Raw genomic sequence first — 26,072 nt, 5'->3', positions numbered from 1 at the left:
TATGTCAGCCCTATGGATTGAGAAAGCAGAGAAATAAAAATATGGTTTTTCGCTGAAATAGACTGAAAAAACAAAGTCTGTGAAGAATTTCAGCCATAGTGGTAGGACATCATCTTGGAAAAAACCTTTAAGTGTCAATTCATGAATTAGAAATGAAAACATAGATTTTTCCATAATATTGAGTGATAATAATACTATAAAGATAATAAAATAAATAAAGGGTGCACATAACCCTTGTTTTTAACTTAATGTAGAGTATGTATTGTGTGACAAAACAAACCCATATCATATTTTCTGTATGTTTGTATGCTTGAAGGAAATTTCCTCTAGATAATGTGATCAGGGAAAGCTTTTGAGGCAGTGATATTTGTAATAGTTCTTTATTGCTACTGTAACATATTACTACAAAGTCAGTGATTTAAAACACCACATTTTTTATCTTATGGTTCTGGAGATCAGAAGACTAAAAATGGATCTGCAAGGCTGCATTCCTTTTGGAAAATCTAGAGGAGAATTTGTTTCCTTGCCTTTTCCAACTTAGAGAGGTTGACCACATTCCTTGTCTTGTGGTCACTTCTTCCGTTTCAAAACCAGCAGTGTACCATCTTCTCTCCTCGCTGACTTCCGCTTCTATTCTCTCTTCTCTCTCTGACTCTTAATAAGGATCCTTGTGATTATCTTGAGCTCACCTGGACAATCCAAAATAATCTCCTCATCTCAAAACCCTTAACTTAATCATGTCGGGAAAGTCCCTTTTACCACATGAGGTAACATATTCACAGATTCCAGGCATTGGGACATGGACATCTTCGGGGGACTGTTATTAAGCCTACATGATATTTAAGCTGAATTCTGAAGGAAATGGAGCCAATGACATGAAAACTGGAAAAGATTTTGTCTTAGTTTGGATTTCCTGGAAAGCACATCCTCAGTCAAGTACTTGAGGGCAGTTAGTTTATTTAGGAAATGATAGCAGGAAGGCCAAGTGAGAATAAAGAATTGAGACAGTGAAGAGAGACTAGCCAATAAAGGGTGTCTGATGATCAATTTATCAATATGAGTAACTGGAGCTCAATCCTGCCGGTGACCCTTTGAACAGCGCATCATTTAATTATGGCAATGGGATATGGAGAGGGTGGGAGTTGTGTCTGACAACTCTTATCTAACACTGGTTGAGGGACATGAAATTCCTAGTATACTGCTGTGTATGAGGGCTAAGCAAGCTCCTAAAATTCTCAAGAAAGCCTTGAGGCATAGCAGCAGAAATGCCAGGAGAGAGGCAAGTGTGCTTGATGTGGAAGGTCATGAGTTCTCCACAGTTCACTGTGAACTCACAGGAGGTTCATCAGATATATTTTAAAACAACAATAGTATCTGGGACAGATGACAACAACAAAAAATTACAAGACACACCAAAAGCATTCAAAAATCTTGCAATGTAATATAGTATTTGAAAATATATCATTGAAATAATTAGATAACAGTAGAGCATTATAGTACATTACACGGTTTGGAACAAATATACGATATTGCAAAAAATAGAAAAAAAATGGAGCTAGAAGACCAATGATTTTGGTCTAAAAGGTATGTTGAGTTGCCTACACACAGACTAACAAAAAGAATTTGGATAGTCAAAGAAAAGAAGGAACATTTGTTAAGATAGAGAAAACAACTTAAGCAAATATAAAAAAATAAACACATAGGATTATACATGTTTTGCAATAAATAAAAAGAATATCCTGGATGGAGAATAGTGCCTTGATTTTAAGGTAGAAAGAAATGCTAAGTAGCCTGCCAAGAATAATTATTTGGTTCACTCATTCAGTCACACAAAAAATAATTATTAAATGTCTAACATGTAATAGACACTATTTCAGACACTGGCATTATAGCATTGACTGGAACAGTGAAAAAGCCCTAGCCTTCGGGCTGTTTCTATACTTGACATTTATATAATACTGTACAATTATCAAAGTAGAATATATATTCATATATTATGTAACTTTATACATAAAATTTGATATAAATGATGAATATATTGAAGTTTGACTCATGACATAATCAAAGCACACATATATTTTTGTTTCCCACCATCCTTTTGAAATATATTCAGTACGGAGTGTTTCCTCTCCTTTAACTACATAAAAATTCCTCAGGTGCATGACTTATTTTGGTAGTCTTTTACATAAAAGCATAAGAGACTATTCACATTACAAATACAGCTTCATTCTTGAATTCAACATTTCCAGCATATTCAATTGTAAAACTTCTCCTTACCCACAGAAATGACATTTAAGCTCATAATTGTACCGATGTGCCATCTGGGGACAGGTTTTGGCATCCTGTCTCTTCCTTGAATAAAGGTTTTCACAGATCAGAATCACAGTCATTACCATTCCCCTCTCTTTCTCAAATCTTTCTCTAACTCCTGTCTTCCTCTCTCTCAGTAGTTTAGGAGCCTCCCTATGGGCGGAGCTGGAGAGGTTGGAGGCTGTCTGATGAGCACTCCCCAACACCACCCCCCAAGCCACTGGGTAGCTAACCCTTCCTGAAAAGATGATTTGAGAGCTGCATCTCCATGTCTACCACAGTCCACCTATTCCGTTGCTCAGCTCTGTTTCTCTAAATGTGTTTGAGGAGCAGTGCCTACACAATTCTAGTGGTCCTCTCTTCCTAAGAGAAAATTTAGAAAAGAAGAAATGACAGCCCGGTCTGCTGCAGCTCTGCTTGAGGCCACGATTTATACACATCATTTCCCCAAACTAAGATGTATCAAGTGGAAACAGTAGTCACACATTCTCCATCTAAAGCAAGATGAATTTGTTAAAATAGTTATTAGGACTTTGCTTTTAATGATACTATATGATCAGACATAGAGTTGATACCGATGGTGTTAGTTGATAGATCCATCAACTGCATTTCCACCCTTTCAAACTCAGTACACACAAACATGAATCTAGATTTGTATTGTATATGAAAATACCAATGAGTCCCGCCAGGGCCTCTGCACAAACTAATGAATATGGAGCATTTGTGCAAAAACACAAATGCAATCTCATTGCAGCATATGTCATAATTGCATATTTCTGAGTGTGCACTTTTTCCTGGCATTACCCCGCCTTGAATTTCACATGAAATGAAATGGCTCAACTACTGTTATGATACTTTAAAGCAAACATGTTAGTACTCCCTGTAAAGACGACCACAATTTATTGCAGATGCAAAATCTTTATTACTTTTCTGGCTAATGGCAGAAAGACTTGAAGAGTGAATCTAAATGTGCTCACACTGGAAACGAAGAGTATTTAAAGCAAGTGTGGCAGTCCACTGTCTACAGCACGTCAGTGTTACCAGCAGACGTTGGAAGTGATAAGTCACAAGGTTTCACCCAGACAGGCAGAAAGGAAATGGCCCAAAAGAGATTTTGGCTCCCAAGTGATTTCCCTCCCTCTCAACATTTGTTTCCTGACTAGAGCAAAGAGCAAGTATGGGCCAGCCTGTGGCTTAGCGGTTAATTGCAGGCGGTCCGCTACTGGTGGCCCGGGTTCAGATCCCTGGCTCACACTGACGCACCGCTTCTCTGGCCATGTTGAAGCCCGTCCCACATACAGCAACTAGAAGGATGTGCAGCTATGACATACAATTATCTACTGGGGCTTTGGGGAGAATAAAAGAGGAGGATTGGCAATAGATGTTAGCTCAGAGCTGGTCTTCCTCAGCAAAAAGAGGAGGATTAGCATGGATGTTAGCTCAGGGCTGATCTTCCTCACAAAAAAAAAAAAAAGAGCAAGTATATTTTCACTAAAGGAGAGAAATCAGCTTTCCTCAATTAGCACTAACAACTCTCTCTCTCTCTCTATCTCCCTCTCTCTCTGTTCTTACCTAAGGCAGCAGGAATTATTAAGAAATTCGGTGCTGCTACTTACTCATACTTAGGCAAGTGATTCTTAACCCCCACTGCACAATAAAATGCTTTGGAGTCCTAGTAAATTATATCAATTCTCAGCCCTCGCCCCTCCCCATTAAATTCCCTGAGGTGGATTACCAGCAAAAGTAATTTTTTTGTGTAAGACCTCCAGATGGTTCTAAGGTGTAGCCAGGTTTGAAAACTTCTGCTATATCACAGTATTCTGAAAAACACATACAATTTTTAATTTGCTAATTATAAAGATTCATCAGGCCAATGTACATCAAATGTAAACTTTCCATTTATATAATAAAATGTTCTATCTCATATTCCTGATTAGTGGTTTAAATAGTGTTTAAATTGAGTATAACTTAAAAGGGATAGGTTTTATGTGATATGATTGTATCTCATAAATGATGAAATGACATCATTTTTGACATGTTTATAACGAAAAAACAATAATATTCTCTTTTATATGTGCATATTCAAGATATTTCGAGGGCAGAATGAGCCTTTTTCTATCTCGTTGATTTATAAAAATGGAAATCCTATTATGTTGGTGTCTTAGTTCTGGATTCTATGATGAAACACCATAGACTTGGTGGCTTAAACAGAAATTTATTTCTCACATTTCCAGAGAATGGGAAGTCCAAGATCAAGGTGCCTGGCAGATCCAGTGCCTGGTGACAACAGTCTTCCTGATTTGCAGTTGGCTGACTTCTAGTTGTGCTCTCACATGGTGGAGAACGTAGAAAGAAGGAGAGTGAGCTCTCTGATCTCCTCTTATAAGGGCACTCATCTTATTCATGAGGGCCCCATCCTCATGACCTAATTACCTCCTAAAGACCCCCACCTCTTAATACCATCACATTGTGGTCTAGGATTTCAACATGAATTTTGAAGGAGACACAAACATTCAGTCCATAACAGTGAGGTAAGAGAGTTCTAAATTCTGGAAACAGAAAGAACAGTGCTTTTCTGTAAAAAAACAAGGCAATCATACATTCAATATTTAGATGTAATACTAAGTGGTTCTTCAATTAAGAACAAATTTTTAATCAAAAGAATTACTTGGAGCTATAGAAAATGTGTGTTTTAATGATGTTTAAACTGTTATATTTAACATTATGTATATCATTATATATTTATGTTTAAACTGTTTATATATTATAAACTCATTCACCACCACATTATCTACCAAAAATTTTTTAAGTGAATAAAAAAGATTTTATATTATAAATTAATATTATATAAAATGTCCAAACTAATGTGTAATATTGACGAATTAAAAAAATAAAAATACAGATGTTGGCAATAGAATATTTTAAATATGTGGATATTCTTACAATAAGTCATCAAAGCCTGTGTTCAAGATAAAATTAACATAATGCAATGCAACCTCAATTTATTTTAATGAGGTTTATCAATTGTCCAAAAAGTAATTCTAAAATTAGAAAAATTATGCTTAATATATATCAAGAATATTGTATTCTTATTTACAACAAGGTTTTAATAATTTTGATTTTTAAAATCACTCCAGTAAAATATTCATAATACCTTTTTAAATTAGAATATTAAATAATTGTTATTTATGGTACATCTAAATTCCACTTATGACACTATCTTCAATTTAATGACTTATTTCTAAATATTTTGGGGAAAAAACTATGTTATTTTATCCTCTATTAGAAGAATATTAACTGTTTCTAAAAAGCAACTGTCATTTTCACTGTATTTACTATGGTAACAAGCCTAGTTATTATGTCTGTGATTTCCTTTCTTTGGATGTATAATTATTTCTAAAATAAGCATCAATATACTCTTAAAAAATTAACTTTTAAATTTGAAGCTGTAAAGCATGGTAGCTCTAAATCATAGAACATAAAACCCTTAAAACTTCCACTATCCATCTTTGACTTTACATAATATTTACCACCCTTGAGAGGAAGAACCTTACAACAGAATTCCCTTACTGGAAAAGCAGTCAAATAGCTAATATGCTCACCACCTAACTTTCTCCCCTTGGCCCTTGGCAGCAGAAAAGGGGTTTCTTATGATGACCAGGACACTGCAGCTTCCTTAATGCTCAAAGTTGCAAATGCGTCTAAATTATGTGTTAATCTTGATTGTTGGCCTCCAGAGTTATTCACCTTGGTGTTTTTGGTATAATCGTTGTACAACTACACAATGTCTCCTACCAGTCTTGACATTAAGGTGATATGAATTTGCTCCTCTTCTTCTAATCTTCCAAAATGGTAACAGTCCTCAGTTAATGGAGCCCTTGTAAATACCAAAGACAGAATTGTGGCAGTGTCTCAAACTCTTATCCCATCCTAGCGAAGCAAAGGTGCATTCTTAGTTTGGTGATAGAATAATTTATTTCTGTAAAATTCTGAAAAATCAGGGAGATAAAATTTTCCATTGCTAGTTTTGATGACTTTTTATAAAATAACTTCATTGCATGATTATACTAAAAATCCCCTGTTTTTACTCTTCCTTTCTAAATATCCATACCAAGCAGCTAAAATTTAGTAGTAAGAGAGAACTAAGACACATAAACAGAAAAAAAACAAAGTGTTCACTTTTTACCACTGGATGTGTTTGTAACAAGACTGTAATAAAACTGAAAAATATGGAAGGGATAGTGCTGGTTTGGGCAGGAGAGTGAGAGAGAGAGAGAGATCAATTTTCAAAAACGAATGGACCTGGGGCCAGCCCCGTGGCCTAGTGGTTAAGGTTGGCGCACTCTGCTTAGACAGCCAGGGTTCAGTTCCTGGGCACGGACCTACACCACTCTTACACCACTCATCCATTCATAGGTGGTCGTGCTATGGCAGCAACCCACATACAAAAATAGAGGAAGATTGGCACAAATGTTAGCTCAGGGCAAATATTCCTCAAACAAGAAAAGGAAGATTGGCAACAGATGTTAGCTCAGGGTGAATCTTCCTCACCACGCCCCCCCCGAAAAAGAGTGGACTTTGATAAGCAAAGAGGAAGCACAAAGACATCCTTGAAAAGAAACAATGAGCATGAAATGGTGAGCTGAATATACAAAGACGCATGGCATAAATACAAATTCTTAATGTTGGATTGACCCAGGGGTTATTCCTTAATGTTAGATTGACCCAGGGTTCCTTATTCCTATTTTCTATGAAAACTTAATCCCTTAGTGGGGTCTTGGGGCAGTAAACACATCTCTATTCCCAAGATTCTCATACTTCTCAACTCCAGGCTTAATTATCCAATGGCCTGCTATGCACATCCACTTGGAAGTCTAAGCAACATCTCAGATATAACATTGGCTCCCCGTACATTATTTCCCATCTCAGTAGATGGAAATTCCATCTTTTCATTTGCTCGGACTAATGTCTTTTGTATCATTACTGGCTTCCTTTTCTGAAACCCACAATAAATCTGTTATAATATCCTTAGACCTGTCTCTTTCCCATATCCTTCTCTACCTCCTCAGTATTCTCCTACTACCCCTTCAATCTTCTCCAACAATTTTCCTTCTCTTAGGGAATCCCATTAAAGGAAACTTTCGATTTCCCTTGAAGAAAAATTTCCCTTGAAGAGAAATAAACCTAAGATTTTAAATTAGAATTTAAATATTGGTCTCAGGCTTAACTTCATTCTATCACCAAAGACTTTCCTAAAATTAGGAAGATAGAATTAAATTCACAGTTAAGTTCAGATTTTATTGGAAATGTATTACCTATAACTGCTTGATGTTTATCACTCCATTCATCCACTGAGTCATCAGATGGGAAAAATTGGATAAATAGTGAAGACTACCTAGATCCTCATGATGATATAGAGTAATCAGTCCTCCAAAATATTCAAGAATGGTTAGATATGGAAATAACACTTGATAAATAGCTTAAGAGGTATTCATGAAACTTTCCCCCAATATTATACTGGACTATATCTATGCATCTATGTATGTATGTATTTATATACATATACACATATATATATATATATATATATGCACACACACACATTCCAGTAAAATAAGTCTAGTGGCAACAATATGAATAGACTTCCAAGTTTGAAGACGTTTTGTCAATTGTTTACAATGCAATATAGGAGAGCTATAAAGAAAAAAATTAAATAAATTAGGGTGGAAAATCACTGACTTAGAGAAATTAAAGTATATAGATGAACACGTAGAACATACCCTAGAAAATAAGCACCCAAAAAGACTATTAACTAATGTCATTATCAATTAAGCAATAACCACTGGTTCTAAACCTTTAAGACTAAGGAAATGAATTGCTTCTGCATAAAACAAATAAGATTCTAATATTAAAACTTGCTAAACTTTAGAGGCCCTTGTGCTACTGGAACCAAAATATGCCCCCCTGGCTCATGACTCTGTTCTTCTCCATGTGGGGACCACACGCTCTGCTTTTAGGAGATGGTGATGACTATCCCATTTATCCCGAAATATCAAATCAATCTTAGAATCTGTTATAACAGAGATGATTTAATACTGCAAGAGACTGAGGCATATACTTAGTTTTATTGTTAATATGCATATGTGTCCTTTTTAATAACATCTGCCTAAGCAAACACTTCATGAAGTATAATATGAACAATTGTTCTCTTGATCTTCTGGAAGAACAAAGGAAGTCAACTCTTGAACCATGAGAGAAAGAGCCCTAGTATGTCTTATTGACAGCTCTCACTACAGTCAAAATACAAGGAATATCACTGGATTCACATATTAGCATCTCAAAAAAGAATATAGTACTTATACATCTAAATATCTTCTGGCTTTTTAATATGATGAGAAATATCATGGAAAATAGATAATTTAGTTGTCACTCCCATATCTGGTTCTTCAAGCTTTTCATATTAGAGTGTGGATCTTTGCTCCTGACATGCGTGGCTCTTGGTTTAGCAGTGGATGACAAAACTCTGGAGGTAATCCTCTTCTTACAGTGCTCAGATATAAGATCTCCAGAGTTCTGCATGTTGCTGTGCAGCTGGTATCTGACTAAATGCCACAAGAGCAATCACACAGCAGAAAAATAAGACCTAGTACTTGTTGAAACTCAAATAATTATCAATGTGATAAGTGACAATTAAAACAACAGAGTAGGGGTGAACGTATGATGCAGATAAATAGCTGATTCTGTGACCCCTGTAGGAAATGACTAAAAGAATCTGAGAATTAAGAACTGAGCTCAATAGAACAGCTTCTAGATTCATTTAAAATCTTTTCTGTGTTATGTAGACCATACAAGTTCATTTCCAATAAGATAATATTTTTTTATAAATATTGTCATGTTAATTGTTTGTGATTTCTAATGGCTCTATTAATATTGTTTTGCTTATAATTTACAAGATAAACAACACAAGGTATAACTTTAATTAACGACCCATCTGCATTTAAAGATATTTTATTCATTAACTTATAGGCTTACAGATTTGTTGCTGAGTAGCCTTTTTTAATGTCAATAATATTGGTATTGTGACTTTGTCTCCTAATTCCAGTTCTCCATAAATAACTTAAATTTTTTTAAAAAAGAACATATTTTGATTTCTCATCTATATTTTAAAGTTAAATGCAATTCTCCTAGATACTATCCCTTAAGTAAACAGCATAACTTTCCCTCAACGTGAAACATTTAGTCTAAAATTCAGAGTTCTGAAGTTTTTTTCTTCTCCTCGTCCTTCTGTTCAAGTTGGCATTATAACATCAGGTAGATGTGACTGGTCTTTGGAAAACCAACAACTTCTCAAATTTACATTACCTGAGATGAACACAAAGTTGTATCTAATTCTTCTCTATCCTCACCTCACTGCACAAACGCTGAGATACTCTTGTCCTCGTCTTATCACCAATTTTACCTTCCACTGTGCATCTCCTGGCAGCACACACTTGCACAATTGCTGTAGTTCTTTTGTGTTAATGACAATCTGCCAGCTGTCTCTCCCAATTATATCTGTGTGCTATTCATGGTAGCACATGAAATATGGTCACTCTCACCTCTCCTTAGAGGAACACCAGAAACTCAGTAGTGCTTCCTCAGATGAATTGCCACTCTGGCTCACTCATGTCACACAGCAATATCTACTTGACTGATGCCATACCATTGGGATGCCAGGAAGGCCTGGGAGGCTGCCATTGCCGAGAATTCCAGAGAGGTGTAAGTCTCTCCCATCCCTGAAGCCTCAAACTTCCTGGAGGGTTATCTAATATCCCTGTGGGTTTTAATCCCATGATTGGGGCAAGACTTACATGCCTCTTTCACAGTGATCCATATCAGGATCTTTTTCGATTTTCCTCCCGACTGGTTCTGGTCTCAAAGCTTAGAGCTCTTTATTCAGTGTGTGTATGTGTTTGTAGATTTTTTTGCCTATCTTTTTGTGTGCATCTTTGTGTGTGTGTGTGTGTGTGTGTGTCTATGTCTGTGTGTTTGCGGGTGATAGGGAACGGGAAGTAAAACTACCAGATTCTGCTTCCCCTCATATATAATTTATAACCTATATTTTACCTGGATCATAGCCAAATTTTTTATTTATTTACCTTAAAAGCAAAAAAAAAGTTACCATTTTCTCTATATCCAATGGACAGTTAGACCCTGACATATTTCCATGGGTTACTCATATCTCTTCTCCTGGGCTGGAGAATGACTTCAGCCAGTGTTTTGAAGAAACTATAATCCCTTTAAATACACGCCCAGCAATGTCTTTATTGTGTCCACCAAGACATACAGAGTGAAATAAACGTCTCATGGTATCGTGCTTTCTGCGGTGCAAAGCGCCTAACTTCCTGTGTGTCTAGGTTTCAGTCTCCTAATATATTTATGGTAATTAGTCTATATGTGTGTGTTTGTGTGTTGTGTGTAGAGCTATTTTGAAGTTGCCTAAATACATTCACATGCACACATCATGGACTAGAGCAGCGGCACCTAAATCTTTGGTGATAATGACATCATTGAAATTTAACATCACCGTAGGAATTTAGTATTGAAGGAATTAATGCGCAAGAAGCCAAAAAATACTATAATTTAATGGATAACTAATTATAGCAGTCTTTCAGCTTTTATAAATATTTCTACAGATATTACCATCTTTATTCAGTAACTTCAGTACCAAGCCACTACTGGAATTAAATATTTTACTGCCCTGATCACACACTCCAATGTGTGCTCACAGGCAATGTTCTTGCATCCGCACTAAAAAGACTTGTTAATTGTTTAGAGCCGGTTTTAGGTGATTATACACCACTAGACTCATATCTGGAATATTTTTAAAATATCTCTACAAATGCATATCTTGGCTTCCTCAGTTTACTCTGTTGTTTTCCAGACATAACCCCAACACTTACAATCTGTTGACCACCTGGGAAAGGTTTTGAAACAGGAATGAACTTTAGCATAAAAGTTGAGAACATTTACAATATGCAAAAGACTTCTTAATTTTCTACTTCATCCAGAGCAGTGACATATCACAAATCACTGGAGATTAAAACATGAGGAAACTGACCTGTATAATTGTCAGGGCTTTTGTTTTTATTTTTGTTTTCAGTTTGTTTGAGAAGAAAGAACATTATACAAAAAAAAGTCTTCTATCACATATCACATTTACTACACCAATAAAAGTATAGATATAACCTGAGAATAAAGGACAGTTTAGTGAACTAAATGGACAGCTTTAAAAATAGTATTATAAAAATGTACTACTGTGTGTTTTTTTCTCATTTGGGGAGAGAATTAGTATAAGTTTATCTATAAAACATCATTTTGTTGTTAAATCTTAGGACACAAAAATAGGACACTTGATTTTAAAATGCTATAATAGAAAAAAAGAAGTAAATACAATTTTAAAAACCTATAAGCACAAATAACAATACAAATTTCAGAGTAATTGAACCAATAGAATTTTACTAAAAGTTGAATGGCTATTTAAAAGTCTAGAAGTTATTTTTACCATTTTTCGTGCATTGCATTACACAGAAAATTTATAATAGTATTCCACTCTCCATTCCAAAGCCATACTTTACTTGGAAAGCAGCATCTTTTGTAATCGTGTGTAAGTGTCCCATGAGGATTTAATATATGTATAGTAGCAACAAGAAAGAAAGACATGATTGTAGAAATCCTATAAAGGCTGTTAAAAATGAGGGAAAAGCAAAAGAAATGGGATTTCAAGATTTATAATCCATGTCATATTCAGGTACCATACAATTATGTCCAACAGCCAATCTAGATCCAACACTTACATTGTTAATAATTAGATTTATCAGGAATTTAAAATGTTCTTTAGATATGTGGATACTATTATGTCTCATCCGTTTTTTGTTTTAAATAATGAAGGTACAGCCCTTGTTAGAATGGATCAGTAAGCTTCCATTCATGTTCTGTTAATGTACGAGATAATTCAGTCTTGATTTGTTAACACACAGAGCTATACTAAAGTGCTGCTGTTTACATTTATGAACAATGGTTTGTGAGCAATGGTATCTTAAATGGCCTATTCAGACAGTTCCCTAGCCAGCCAATAGTGACACATTCCAACCTCAAATGGTACTATTTGAGCTTTGAGAATAGGTAACAAGCAAATGGAAACAACATATCTCAGCAACATAAGTAAGATCTTGGGGTAATCTAAGCTGCAAATTTGAAAAAAAAAAATTTGAAAGAAAATACATAAATGAAAATAAGATAAAAATGTTAGAAAGTAGTGCAAAATAATAAAACACTTTAATAGAGTTTTATTCTTGGTCATTATTTCTAAGAACTGTACATGTGATCCTTTTGTCATAATAAACTTTGGCTTAGGTGCTATTATGATCCACATTTACAAGGTCATCCTGGTAGTCAGTGGCAGTGTCAGGACTTCAACTCAAGGGGCTTGGTGTCAAAAATGGTGCTCTAAAGCACAACATTAAATTGCTTCTTTGTGTAATGTTTCTAGGATTATTCGTGAAATATCCAAATAGCTAAGCAATCCAATATATGGTAAGTAGAATGAATGCAAATTTCTGTTCTTTTTAAGCTCTGTGAAAAAGAAATTTGTAAGCGTTAATTATTAGGCCAGCATTCGTTATGTAGCATTGGAAACTGAAGTACTTTAAAAAATAGACTTTCTAGGTCATATATTTTGCATGTTAAATTGTTTTAACAGGATATCTTTAAGGATATTTCATTAGATAAGATTTGCCAAAACTGCTAATTTATTCCAATCTAAATAAACATGATTCACCCTGTAGTTGCTGTTATCACTCAATGCGTATAACGTGTAATCTATAATAATGTATTCTTATGTACAACTGTTAAATTCTGAGCACACTAAAAATGTCCAAATTGATGTGAATAATGAAGAATAATTGTCAGTAGGAATGTTTTGTAGGTGAAAATGTATATGATATATTCTCTAAGTCTGCATGATTACACGAGTATCTGAAAAGGTAGGTCACTGTTTACTTATAAGAATTAGGACCATAGGGCCATAAAGTTTACAATATTTTAATTTATATTATTATATTATTATTGTATCAAAAGGCCAAAAACACACTTTGAAGTATCTTTGAAAGTGTATTCATTTCAGAATCACCCAATATGGAAGAAGAATAACATACTACTGAATTCAGAAACATTATTCTGCAACAAGGAAAATATAGTTGCAAGTCTCCTTCTCAGAAATCTCCATCCATAATAATACACTTCTCCATTAACTCACCCATATTGTTGATCCGAATTTTATTCATCTCCAGTTTCACCTAACCCCACATTCGGCAGGAACTCTGTGACCAGCAAGATCACACCCTTCAGGAATTTTGGTCAAAAGAGAACATAAGAAGAATAAGGTAAGTGATCCCTGGATTTTATTTTTAGTCATAAATCTTTTCTCCCCACTCTTTTTGAACCAAATTGATATTTCTTTAACAATAGCAATAACAACAGCAAAGCAACAACAAAAACTAGATCCTTGCTTTGTCTATAATTTCCCCTTTCTTCTTTGCCTTTGTGAAAAGCCATCCTCATTGTAAGGACCTTTTTTCCAAACCATGAAACTATAAATAAACTCTTAACAGATTGCACTTGTTTAAGCAAAACAGGCCTAGAGGAATTGATAACCAGAAGCCATTGGGTATCTGTACATACAAGAGAAGATTCCAAGCCTCATGAAAAGTCAACCCTGTATATAATTTATATGAAACATCAATGTTTAGATTTTAGGATAATATTTTGTAGTGAGACAAGACATGTCATGAATCTATATAATACACACACATAAATATCAATGCCATGAATGTATCTTCTGAGTAAATATTCAGATTTAGAATATGTTATACACAATCCCTGAACTCCTATTTTATCATTGGAACTTGACTATTGATTTCCAACCATAGACATTTTTTTTATTCAGAACATCAACAAAATTTCTTACCTCTGCCAAAATTGCAAATGTAACGTCTCTCAGAACTGCTGCTCTGTTGATGTCACCATCTATGTGATTTGACTGGCAGCAAAGGGTAGTCAGTTAACTAATATCAGGAAACAGAAAGCCTCAGAAAGACAGATATCGAGTCACAGTACCTTTGTTTTAAGAATTGGAATGTGTCAAGGAGAGTTTTCCTACTCCATCAGCAAACATGCTATGTGGTGATATTGATACTCTTGGTAACCAAAGGTGCTGTAGCGGTGTCTTGTTAGAAATTATAAAACACTTCAAAAAACCAAAGTGCCAATACTAGATATGAATTTTAACCTTTATCTGGAATATCTATTTGTGATTTGTTAATGAGAATTTTAGAAAAACTTTGACAAATTTTTCTACATTCAGTGAATTAAAATATTAACGAAGCACTAAAAGATAATTCAAGGGAAAAATAAATAAAATAAGTCTATAATTAGGCCATTTCTTTCTGCGTGCATGCTTAGTATTACACACAAGATAAGGACAATGTTTGTTTTCACCTAAAGGCATTTTCATGCAGTGACTTTGAATTAATCATTCTGTGCAATGACAATCTTTTTCACTATACACGCAGCTAATTCTTAGAGAATTCCCATGGACACAAATTACTTTAGGCTACCAAAAACGGAACAAGTTCAGTTGTATGAATTTTTGGAGAAGTTTATGATGTTGAGAAAGAAAACAATTTATCCAAAATAACCTGTTTATCACATATGATTAGCTGCGAAGTTTTATTATTTTAATTTTGGAAAAGTTTATGACTGAATATTTTCCTTTAAACTGTAATGACTCCCTGGGAGATCCTCTTGGTTTTCTGCCAACAATACAGTTTATTAGATATCAACTCTATCTTGCTGGAAAGCTCATACAAACATAAGGATAATTCTGGAATGAAGTCAATGATAGGTGTTAAAGAAAGTAGACCTATGTTTTAGGGAAAAAAAAAACTAATAATGTCTTACTGACTAAAAATCTATAAAAGCAATAAGGGCACATTTTGCTTAATACATAGTTTTGTCCAAAATTTGCTCTGCTCCAAAAAAGGAAACAATCAAGTTTGAAAGTTTTGTGAAGAACAAAAAGCTCTACAAAAGTGTGGGAAGACAGAAGTTTATGAGTTCAGTAAAGAAAAGAATAAGAAGACAAATGGTGACAATGAATATAATATTTTATATTGTAGGAGAACACAGGCTTTTTTGCTAAACAACAGTATAGTAAGATAAAGGGGAGCAATGTGAAGAAAGATTAAAAACTAAAGAAAATGTTGCTTCATACAGTGTGTAGGGAAGTTTGTAGAATTCATGGCAAGTTCACAGCAAATGTGGACAGATAGGAAATTTATGTGTACATAAAAGAATTGGAACAAAATTATGAATAATAGGGCAACAATCTTTCAACTACTATGATCTGTGGCAAACCTAAACCTGAAGGTTACTCCCAGGGAGGCTAAGTTTCTCACCCTACTTCTCAGAAAACTCTAAATAATAGTATTTTCAGTCTTGAGAACCGTGTTTGGATCAGAATCAATTGTTATGACTCCATGATCAGCCATGTGAGGAGATGCTCAGTGTATTTATCAGTTTATGAAGATAAGGACTAAAAGGGAATGGGTTTCAAGTTCAAACATTTGTGAACTCAACACTGGAATGTTAGAAGCAGAGGCAAACAGGCCTGAAAGAATAATAAAGAAACAAATAAAATTAAACACTACCTCAAAAACAGCAGCGGATAGATTTATAAACTCACAAGCTCTACGTGTTAGTTTCTTATTGGTGCTGTGACAAATTAAATTACTACAAATTTAGTGGATTAAAACCTCACAAATGTATTCTCTTCCTGTTCTTAAGGTCAGTAGAGCAAAACTGGTCTCACTAGGGCAAAACCCAAATATTGACAAGGCTGGTTTCTTCTGAAGGCTCTGATGAGAGAAGCTGTTTCCTTGCCTTTCTCAGCTTCTGGTAGCTGTCTGTACTCCTTGGCTGTGGCCCCTTCCTCCATCTTCAAAGTGCATCAGTCAAATCGCTGTCTCTGTCACCACATCCCCTTCTCCTCTGACTCTGACCTTCCTGCATCCCTCCTATATGGACCCTTGTGATTACATCAGATCCACTGGGGTAATAGATAATCCCCCATTTCAAGATCCTTGACTTAATCACACTTGCAAAGTCTTTTTCCTGCCACATAAGATAAGATTCACAGGTTCAAGGGATTATGATGTGGACATATTCTGGGGCCATTGTTTTGACCTACAACACCCCAATATGTAGAACAGGCACGTATACACTAGCGAATTCATAAGTTCACATTTTTAAATAACTTAATGCAAATTGTTCAGAATTTAGTTGTATTACACTACTAGGCCATGGCCTTGAACCTGACTCTTTGAGGAAAAATGCACACATATTTTCAAAATTTCAAGTTTAGAAAATGTTATTAATCATAAAACTCAGAAAGATAGCTATACTAAAATGTATAAAAAAGCGTACTCCTCCAGGATACTTTTTTATATTGCATAACCTTGGAAAAGGAGGGGGGAGCTTTTATTTACGTCTTTTTATTTTTTCAATGAATTCTAAGTTTAAAGGGTCAGAAATTACCAGAATAAAGTCAAGCACCACAAGTGAAAATAGGCAGATTTTTCTCTATTTGTTGCTAATGAATTCCTAAAAGCTCTTAGAGAACAAACTAAAGAGAAATCCATAGAGAAAACACTTCAGAGAATTTATCTGGGATATCAATAGAATAGTTGATGAGGTCAAATTTTGGTTCACCATGAAAACACAGAAAAGACACTAACAATTCTCTCGCTGCTAGTGTAGTCTTTTCAGATATTTTAATAGAGATGAATCAAGCTTGAATTAATTATCTAAGTTCTTTAGAAAAATGCTGTACTCATAATTTAATAGTATAAGGTTAGTGAGTTCCTGAAAGAAGAAGCATGCAAATAAAACAAACACCATAAATTTTTGTGTAGCTGTTTTGATATCCATTATCCATCAACACTATTGAGTGACATAACAATAATAACAACAACAAAAACAGTCCCTCTGGCATAAATAATAAATTGCTTACTTGTCGGGGTGGTTTGATAGGTCCTCATCTCGGCTGGGGTTGTTCACACGTCTGGCTGTCAATGGATCTGAGCTGGCATCGGCTGGGACAATTGGGGCCACTGGACTCTGGTATTTCCATTCCTTACCCTTCCTCAGACTAGCCTGAGCGTGTTCTCAAGATGATTGCAGGAGCACACGAGAGCAAGTAGGGGTGTGCTAGTACTCTCCCAAGCCTTTTCTGGTGTTGAGTCTGCTAATATTCTCTTTCCAATGCAAATTTCAAGGCTAAGCCTGGAGTCAGAGCAAGGGAGTGCAACAAAATCGTGGGCCATTAATTCAATCCATATAGAATGTCTCAAATTGGGAAAATTTGATTATAAAAATTTGAATATTTGCTTTAATAAATTCATACAAATATGAATTTTTGAAAACAAATATTCAAGGAAATGTTTTATAATCACAAGTATAAGGCTACAGAGTCTCTTTCTGTTATACAATCTACATAGAATTCCACGATATTTTCCTACTACTTCAAGAGACATAATATGGTAAAATAAGTTTTTCCTCCATCTCAATTTAGCAAAACATGACCCTCATATTGAATCTAATAACATATTTTCAAATTTTAAAATGCCTTAATAATGTTCATCAATATTATGATGTCATGTGAAAATTGAGGATATAAACAAAACTGAAAAACAAAATAAGACTTTTTGTCTGCCTGTTTGAAAACAAAGTAAATTTAATAAAATATTTATTTCATTAAAAAAATTAAAGCAGTTGGTTATTCTTATTTTGCAAATGGTTAAGGGTGTCTTAGTTGGTATGTTTAAATAAAACTTTTTTCAAGGTTTTAGAGTTGCATATAATGGAAATTTCAGAGTTTAGTTTTCTGAGGTATTGTACTTCCTATAGATTCCTTATTTCTTTCTGAAAGTCTGAGGTATTTTCTAGTACTTCTCAAAGCAAGAGTAATATGACCATGCACGGTGCTTAGCCCATTACAAGCAGTATCTCATTGTGCACAAATACGTGATAACGTCTGCTTTCTACCCTTATTCCTTCATTCACTAAATATACATTAAACATGTGCCTGTTTAAAATCCTGAACATACAGCAAAGAACAAAACACAGCCCCTGCTCTTACGGAGTTTATGTTACAGGCTCCTTTCTGTCTTTGGGCCTATTTACTTCATCTGTCTCTACTTGTATTATAGGCCTGAAAGATTGTCTTGTGCATGTTTATGTAGTGTGTGTGTTTAAAAAATGTTCACCTCTCTTTCCAAAACCTGGCCTTAATTCAAAATATATGTTTTTTAAGTTGGTTTAATTAACTAAAATTATTTGATTTGTGCCTTAAATTTTATTTTTTAGATATCATGCATTGGTATGCCTGGAAAATTTCAGAAAATAATTTCAACTTCACGAGCATGTATGTATGTGTATGTGTGTGTGCGTGCATGTGTGTGTGTGTTGAGTGTGTTTCTCATTTGAATGTTATATAAGTCAGAATCCCTTTGTTAGGTAGGAAAAAGTGAAAACAATTTAACTTTTTTAATAAAAAGCTTCAGTTTAAAAGTAATATATTGGAATTATAACATATTTTCCTCAGGTAATATATTATTTTTGACCTTCTTTAAATTAAAAGCCAGAATGGGCTAGCTTTGTAGCATCGCTGCTGCCTAGGCTTACGTTCTCCATTTATAACTGGTTTATTTCGTCGTAAAATTATTTGTAAAGGATAGCAGGAATGTGGTAGCACTGGGTATAGTGTGCTTTTTACCACACTAACCAATTTACCATCTTTGTCAAAGAGGTGAATAAAAATATGTCAACGTTGCTAAAAAGCCACTTGTATCTGAGAGAATCTGTGCATCTTTCAGTAGAGTTGACAGCAGTCACAAGCTTTATACAAATGACATTAAAGTCCCTTTTGGTCCCTTTTACTTTCTGTGACTATGTTGCTGAAATCTATAACTCTACTGTTTGTAAGCTGACCCTCCCGTCTAAGGAATGCTGGGTGACAGATAAATTGCTATTGTTCTTCATCAATTAAATAAGCTGCCTTTTAGTTTCTTAAACCCAGGCTCTGACGCTAGCTTTCAAGGTATTTTTTTGTTTTTTTGTTTTTTTTAATAATTTTTTAAAGCCTCGTGTTTAGGAAGAATTTCTCTTGTATTTTTTTCTAAAAACTATTCTTAGCACTGGTACTGGTTTCACAAAAGTCCCATATTATGTTGTGTTTTATCAAATAAGGTTGAATAATGCATTGCACTCAAGACGGTTGTATTGTGGTAGAAACATTCTATTTTCTAACGTGTTTGTAACAGGATCTACTCAATTCTTCAAAAAGAAGTGAGGAGTGCATAGGAAGGGTAAGACCCCAGGAAGCTAAAGTCTGAGGTTTCCATTATATAATTATCCCTCAAACATTCCTAAAAGCTCTGAGAAGGACTTTATTTAAACATACAGGCTACACCAACTTTATCTGCAAAATAGGAAAAATAAGAGAATTCATATCCATAAAAATGCTGAGAGATTGAATAAGAATCATCTCAATAATCTTTGCAAAAACTCCATGAGTGTTTTCAAAAAAAAGGAAAAAAAAAACAGTGCCATTTAAATTTGTGAGGCTGTTATGAAGGCCTGAGCTTGGGAAGCTGATAACTGTATTGAGATGGTAGTCCTTGAAGGTTAGTCCTTGAATTCTTCTTCAGCATCAGTCCAAACACTGGAACCATTTGGCAAAGTCATTTCTGTTTTGTGCCAGAGAGCTTTCAAATTGTGGGACATAAAAGCAGTAGATATTAGTTATACATCTTTGGATGTTTTTAAAGAAAAAAAGTGTAAATATAACAAGCTGAAGGCCAGGTCACAGTCCACTTTATATACACTATCTGTCACCATAAAGAAGGGAGATCTTCATACACATTTCAGCTGAAAGCATGGCTGGCCATCAACTATATTTTAACTCAGGTCTTCATATAGTCTATCCTATTCCTTAGTACAAAAGGATAATAATAAGTCTACTGATCAATATCTTCAAACACAAAATGTAAGGATATTCTTACAGGTCTTTGTAGCATTCTATGATTAGATCGATAGAGATCATATTTGGAAAGAGTGAAATATAAGACTCATGAGATTTTCCTGATAAAAATGAGTTAATTGTAATTGAAAAACAAAGGAGTGAGAGCTATCAAAGTGTAAAAATAGAATCTGATAAGTAATAAAAGAATACATGTCCCTAAGGTATTCATTGTGATGTGTAGGACTAGTCAATCAAATCAATTTTGGCTTTCTAAACATATAACATATAAACATTTAAACATATAAACAATTAAAACAAAAAATTCAACTTAATTCAAGATTTTATTCAAAAAAAAAAAAGCTCAAGTTTTTCACATTTTTAGGCATTTAAGCAGCTTTTCTTACTCTATTTTAAATATGCTGCTGTTGACTTTGGAAAAGTTCTTCCATTAAGAAATCTAGCATACTTGAAGTTGCAAATAAATTATGTTTCTGCCAAAATGTGCAAAGGGATAATGTTCTGAACAGTACATTACATCGCTTCATGCTAAGTGAAAGTCACAGAATATCCAGCTTAGCATCATCTAGAAATACAGCATTTGTTAGACATAAGATTGATAGCAAAAAAAGAAATGAATACATATTCTCCCAGGGAATTAGGGCATCTGCAATACAGCCTGAGAGAAAGATAAACAGTTGCATAGTCTGACAAATCTTTTCTGACAAGCATATGATGATATATAAGAAAGTCTGTCGAGGTCAAAAAGCCAATACCTCTTCCACAAAACCAAACACAGAAGAATGAATAGACTACCACTGTTCTAGATTTATCTGATTAATTTTCTAATTTTCAAAAACAACTTAACAATCTCATTGTCCTGGGTGAATATTCAAGCACACTTTATGACAGGTCCTAAGAACTCCTCTAAGAATTCCTGGACTTCATCCGAATTGATTCTGAACTGCCTCACCTCTCAAGGTCGTTCACTCTCTTGTTGAATCTGGATAATCTATGAATCTGTGAAACTATAGGTTGATGCTGATCTGAACATTTTGAGCTTGATATCTAAGGTGAGTTGTGTAGTTTCTGGACAGAGCATTTAGATAATGCTAACTCAGTTTACTCCTTTGACAAATCTCATGATCTCAGGAACTTTGAGGTGAGGGCTTATGTTTCAATCCATGTGACACTGAAAATGCCACATTTGGACAACTAGGCATTGCTTGTTAACCCGGCTCTGCCAAGTAGTCTACATACTAGTCATTCTATGAAATAATAAAAAAAAAATCACAAATTGCAGAGGATTAAATATATACAGCAACACCCTCACTTGTGTAAGATCGTATTTGTGAAATTTAAACCACTTGCACTCTTTTGTGGCTTTTTATAAATTCTTCATAAATATTGGACAATATATAAAATCTAATTCTAAGTGAAGTTCGACTTTAGATGTGTTTGTGATATGCATGTTGTAATGATTATATCAGTGGTAGGGCTTATATCTCCTGGCCATGTTTTTATATTCTGTTTATATAGACACAATAGAAATCGTTAGGGTGTGCTCTTTCAATCACCTCCTAGGGGCCTTTAAATAGGTTGATATTCCTTACATTGCCCAAATTCAGCTCTCTTAAGGAGATTTCATCTTTGTGATAATAAATAGACAGTTCCTTCCAGGAATTACTTTTATTAAGCTATAGGTATTGCCATTTCTTTTATTCTAGAATAGATATATAGGGACTTGAATTTAATAACCTAAAGCAAAAGTAGGCAGACCATTTTCGAATTAAAATAGTACCACAGCACTCACTGATACATACAAGAGTTTTATAAGTATGACACCAAGTGCATATAGAAAAAGCAGTGTTTCTGAGTTATTGGGGGCTGCTTTTGACATTTGGTTGATGATATTTCAATTGATATCATAGGTCTAATAAACCATTCTATACTGTTTTTAACATATTATTAAAACTAAGGGCACTATCTTTGGACAACAACACCAAGCAGGTAAACATGATAATTCAGAAGAGTTTTTAGAAACATCTGTCACTATGTCCACATTTCCATAATTTCCAGTCGTGTAAATATCCTCTCAGTGGAAACTGATATTGTAATTCTACTTCTCAGCAGTAGCCCTAGACTAATGACGTGAGAAAGACACAGAGTATGCAGAAATTATTTGAGTGCATTAAGCCACTTTGGAATAAAATAGAAAAAGACCAAATAATAGAACTCTTCTATTATGAACTTGGAAATACTTTCCAAAGTATTCTGATATTTTCACTGCTTCTTTTACAGATATTTTAAAATTATATTTGTACTATTATTGAAAAGCTGTGGGTATAGCAAACAAATGCACACTGAATCATCCTTCCTATTCTTAGTATTAAAGGTACATTTCCCAAAATACATTTCTAGCTTCCAAAGCTGCTGATTTGAATATGCAATTAGGCAAAAAAAAAATTGTAAATATGTTTGGTAATGGATATTAAACTAGACTTATTGTGGTGATTTCAAAATATGTACAAATATTGACTAATTTATGTCGTACAACTTAAAGTAATATAATATTATATGTCAATTATGCCTCAATAAAAAAAAGCATGTAAAACAAAACAGTTTAGGGAACCAAAGGTTTACCTCATGAAACACTCTAATGTTACCAGTGGAAAAACTAGCACTTTGATCAGAACTGTTAATTTTATATTTAATGTTTGACTATTCATTCTAAAAATATGAGTTACTTTCAATATCATTTTCAGTTTCATATAAACTCTGTTAACTATTCCATGCTACTCTATCTCCTCATCCTGCTTCATTTAACTTCATATCGACACATATTACGTATTCATTTGTTTATTTTCTGTATCCCTCCGTGTAATCAAAGTTCAAGAAAGCAAGAAGTTTGTTGATAATTACCATGCCTATCCTGATACCAAGGAAATAATAATACGTGAATGAATAAATGAATTCCCTGGTTGAAGCAATTCATTCAGAAGTCAATACTTACTAAGAAGAATTATTTGACAATTATTTCATATTATATTATTTTTATACAAAAATGATGTGCTCTGTATAAAAAAAAGTTTATTTCGTATGCAAAATTGTTATTTACTACTAACTTTGAAGATTCTCTCCTCTTTCCAAATCATCAAAGACAATATTGAAATAATGGGCATGATCCAAACAAGAACAGATGGCCAGTGAAGGTACCAATCAGCACACACAGCTGACCACCTGGAGAAGTGTTCACTGGAGAAAATGTAAGGACATGGGATCAGTAGCAGTTAACCCACTCTTGACCATAATCAGAAATCGGGCTCTGAGAGAGTGATCTCAAACACTGGGGTTTATGCACTTTAAGTGTCATAATTGGGAAGCATCGTTCTTTCTCGCTGTTGAGAGCACGGGTAAGGATGCAGGAGCAATATGGCCTGGTAAAAACTTGGCTTTTCCCCCTTCCTGCCTGCTCAGTGTGTGGTTGGCAATCGCAACACTCCTTCTGTGTTGAGATCGGGGGTTGGTGCCTTGTAGATATCCTGGCAAAGTAGTGGTAGAATTTGCCACATCGCCCTACCTCCTGGCATAACTGGAAATAAAGTGTGGCGTGGAGGTACCAACATTCACGTGTCATGGTTGACAAGGACTAGAGGGTTTCCTCGGAGATTTGAAAGAGACTTATTCCTTTCCTTAGAGCCTAGCCTACAGAGGATAAATTTTGGACAAATTAACGCTTATTGCTTGGTCAACTATAAAAGCAGTGATGTTACTACCCAAGACATAAAGAATGTAGGTTGTGGATGAGAGATGAAGTTTGAAATAGAGAGAGTCAGAAAATAGAATATGGGAAGTTTCTCCAAATATTACAGTCTACATAGACTGAAAAGAATGTTACAGAATTTTTTTCCAAACTTATATAAATCCTAAAAATCTGCATTAAATTATAATAATGTGTTGTGAGGACGAAAAAAATTTTCTAGTTTACTAATAATGAAAAACATATTTTGATCAGCCATGACAGAAGAAAATATGAATGGCTTTTCTTTTCTCTATAGAAAATAATATCATATCTAATAATATTTAATCAAAATAGTAAAAAAACAGTATTTTACGGATATAGAAAAATATTAAATAATGCAAATATCTTACTTTTATGGATTGTGTGAGGTATATGGTATTCATTACCTTTAATACTTCTAATTTATTATGATATATCACCTCATTTTAAATAAATATTCCTATTTATATTTAACTTTGTGATTTATATTCTGTATTAAATTTTCTTGAAGAGAGCCCCCCAAAACCTGGATTTAATCCTGTTAGTAAGGAGTTTTTAAAATACTAATTTTAGTTCATCTATAGGTAAAATATATTCAATTTGCATTTAACTTCTTTTTAACATGTGAGTCAAATTTCCAGAAATGAGGCCACGTGGATACTTTCTATATTTTATTCAATAACTTTTTAATCTCTCTGTTCCCCAACATAGTGCAATATCGCTTAATTCAGAGTCACCTTGAAATTGAACCTGTAGTTTCCTATTTCATCTAAGATAAGGAATAGGGCTGTCATATATATCACCTTCAACCTGCCTTTAGCGTAAAGGATAAAGGTTATATACTCTCGAAAATGAAAATGTCAAATATCAAAGTTAGGTTCAATTATCTCTGAAAAGAGATTTCTATAAATGGGCAATCTATAGTAGTGTAATTCACATAATAGAATTATAAACAGTCTGCTTTTTAAATCATCACTAAAAAGGCTAAAATTTAATACTTTAAATTTCAGAGGAATAACATAGAAAGACAATATGTGGAATTCACTAATATGGGAGCAATTTATTCAGAGAATCACCATTTAAAATGCATGGACATGTCATGCCTTCTTCAATATATATTTTTAGTTAAAAGCATAAGTATAAAAATGACTACCTGATAATTTGAATTCCAGATTAAGAGCAAACTATCAGTCATGTTTATCTAGGAATGTCTACAACAAACTGGAATTATTTTTCTGTTTTAATATTGAGTTAGGATTTTAGGGAAGTAATGGATTGCTAGTTGACTTCAATCGTGGGTCTCTTTTGCTTCCTCAATGGAGTCCTGGAAACTAAGGAGGTAGTGTCTGATGCCTATGGGCACCCAGTAACTCAGATTCTTTGCCTTATTTGCCTTCACAAATCATTTGTATTGCTAGAGTGTCATCGTTCAATTAAGATGGTTACTTTAATATTCAGGAACCACTATATATTCAGATTAGCCTAAAAATAACAAGAAAAAACATACAGGAGGAGACCTCTATAGAGTCCCTGGGTATTTCAATATTTGATGGAAATAAATGGAATGAATCAGAATATAGAGACTCTCTAACTTGTGAATGGCACGGGCTGCAATGTGCATTACTTAGAGTACCTGCAGTCTTGAATATCCCCCTGCCTAAGATTAACTATAATAAAGATGGTGCTGTTAAACTTGTTTTTTTTTTCCCCTTGATTTAATTGCTTAAGCAACTGTGGAATTTTCAAATTCTTGGGGGAAATGGCTAACGAAAAGACCTTGTATAACTTAGAATCTCAAACAATTTAATTCTATAAATACTTTGTTGAACACATATTATATTTCTACGATGTACACTGAAGGTT

General features: G+C 34.2%; 1 long non-coding RNA gene across 3 annotated transcripts; it reads right to left on the bottom strand.

The window, feature by feature from the left end:
- Nucleotides 1-414: 414 nt before the first annotated feature.
- Nucleotides 415-16,805, bottom strand: LOC131423109 (uncharacterized). 3 transcript variants are annotated; one of them, XR_009224239.1, is made up of 4 exons: nucleotides 13,607-16,805; nucleotides 4,046-4,130; nucleotides 2,278-2,352; nucleotides 415-689 (listed from the first exon to the last, which is right to left on the bottom strand). It is a non-coding gene; the product is annotated as an uncharacterized LOC131423109 (long non-coding RNA). The 3 variants fall into 3 exon arrangements; XR_009224238.1 differs by lacking the exon at nucleotides 415-689 and having other exon boundaries at nucleotides 2,029-2,352; nucleotides 13,607-13,692; nucleotides 14,318-16,805; XR_009224237.1 differs by lacking the exon at nucleotides 415-689 and having other exon boundaries at nucleotides 2,029-2,352.
- Between the last annotated feature and the right edge of the window lie 9,267 nt (nucleotides 16,806-26,072).

This window comes from Diceros bicornis, chromosome 27, assembly GCF_020826845.1.
Source record: "Diceros bicornis minor isolate mBicDic1 chromosome 27, mDicBic1.mat.cur, whole genome shotgun sequence".
Classification (NCBI taxonomy): Eukaryota; Metazoa; Chordata; class Mammalia; order Perissodactyla; family Rhinocerotidae; genus Diceros; species Diceros bicornis.
The sequence above is the reverse complement of the archived record's forward strand: the minus strand, read 5'-3'. Positions and strand labels throughout refer to the sequence as shown.